Source organism: Nannospalax galili, unplaced genomic scaffold (genome assembly GCF_000622305.1).
Source record: "Nannospalax galili isolate Female #2095 unplaced genomic scaffold, S.galili_v1.0 scaffold7, whole genome shotgun sequence".
In the NCBI taxonomy this organism is placed as follows: Eukaryota; Metazoa; Chordata; class Mammalia; order Rodentia; family Spalacidae; genus Nannospalax; species Nannospalax galili.
Window position 1 is genome coordinate 13,036,528 of NW_008359081.1, and position 1,969 is coordinate 13,038,496.

General features: G+C 42.7%; 1 long non-coding RNA gene across 1 annotated transcript in view; it reads right to left on the reverse strand.

The window, feature by feature from the left end:
* The window catches only part of LOC108490179, a 4,236-nt gene extending 3,494 nt beyond the window's left edge, over positions 1–742 (reverse strand). The window contains exon 1 of the long non-coding RNA XR_001872164.2: positions 732–742. This is a non-coding gene — a long non-coding RNA (uncharacterized LOC108490179). The remainder of the gene's footprint in view (positions 1–731) is intronic.
* Between the last annotated feature and the right edge of the window lie 1,227 nt (positions 743–1,969).

Here is a 1,969-nt window from a genome sequence, read left to right on the forward strand (position 1 = left end):
ATTGCACCCCTTTGTGTTTCCCATAGTTACATCCACTAAACCTCTTAGAGATGCTTTATTAGTTTTTACAGATGGCTCCTCTAATGGTATGGCTGCCTATACAGTAAATAATCAAGAATTTACTAAATTATCTCCTTTTAAATCTGCTCAACTTGTAGAACTATATGCTGTTATACAAGTTTTTTGTAAATTTCCTCAATCCCCCTTTAATTTGTATACTGATAGTGCTTATATAGCCTCTTCCATACCTTTATTAGAGACAGTTCCCTATATAAAACCCTCTACCAATGCTGTTCCCCTTTTCTCAAAACTCCAATGCTTAATAGTTCAAAGAAAGGCACCCTTTTTTATTGGACATCTTAGAGCTCATACCGATCTTCCAGGGCCGTTAGCCCAAGGAAATGCCCTTACAGATAAAAACACCCGATTATTATTTACTATTTGTGCTGACCCCATTAATGAGGCCCGACAGGCCCACTCTACCCATCATCTAAATGCTAATACTCTACGCCTCATGTTTAAAATTACCAGAGAGCAGGCCCGCCAAATTGTTAAGGAATGCCCTGGGTGTGTCACCTTACTTCCAGTTCCCCATTTAGGAGTCAATCCCCGAGGCTTACTGCCCAATGATATATGGCAAATGGACGTTACCCACGTCCCCGACTTTGGCAAACTCAAATATGTTCATGTAATCATTGACACTTTTAGTCGATTTATATTTGCTACTCCACAGCCTGGAGAAGCTTCTAAAAATGTAATAGCCCACATGCTACAATGCTTCTCCACACTAGGCAAGCCCAAAAAACTAAAAACAGACAATGGGCCAGGATATACCTCCCAGGCCTTTCAAACTTTTTGCCGCCAATTACAAATCACACACATAACTGGCATCCCATATAATCCACAAGGCCAAGGAATGATTGAACGAGCTCACCAGACACTTAAAAATACCTTACAAAAAATCCAAAACAACACCCTCTATTCCTCAAAAAATTGTCCCCGAAATATCTTAAGTCATGCCTTATTCATATTAAACTTCCTGCAGTTGGACTTAAATGGCAATTCTGCTGCTGATCGATTATGGCACGCTCAAACCAAAAATCAATATGCCCGAGTGATGTGGAAAGATCCACTAACCTCCAAATGGCACGGGCCTGACCCAGTCCTCATCTGGGGATGTGGGAACGCCTGTATTTATGACACCCAGCAGGATGGCCCACGATGGCTGCCAGAATGGCTTATCAAGCCTGTCAATATGCCCCCTTCTAAAATAGTCACCGCCCCCGCCGCCTCTCGAGATATCCAAGGAGAATGAACCTCCTTGAGAAGGTTCCCCTTCTTTTATGTCTTTCAGGTAAATGAAAAACCTTGGCTGGAAAATCTTTGGAACAATCTTCATCCTTGCCACAGCTGCAATTTTCATTTGGATGCTCACCATAATCTTTATTGATCTTGCCCAAAACCTTCAAAGACAAACATCATAATGTGGTCTGTATTCCTTCTTCTTGCTATTAACATCTCTTGCCCCCCACAAACTGAAGGAGTCTTATCTAATACCCATACTACGTGGAACTATACATGGCTGGTCCTTAATGGACAGGGGAAGTCTGTATGGGCCATCTCTACTCTCACCAACACTCAACCATGGCCTGCCCTATTTCCAGATATTTGTCAGTTGGCTCTGGGTATTGGCTACCCCTGAGATGTTGAAAACTATGAAGCACATTTTAAAACTAAGCCACCCCAAAGACCCGACCCTGACTTCAGCCTCACTACTGATTCTCATGGTCGAATAGGATGTGGTAATCCGGAATGGCAAGCAGGGCTTAAATTCCAGCCCTTTTATGTCTGCCCAGGCAATCACAGATCCAAACAAGCTCAATATACATGTGGAGGTTCCAGTTCCTTCTATTGTCATTCATGGGGATGTGAGACCACAGGGGATGTATACTGGAAACCTTCGTCTTCA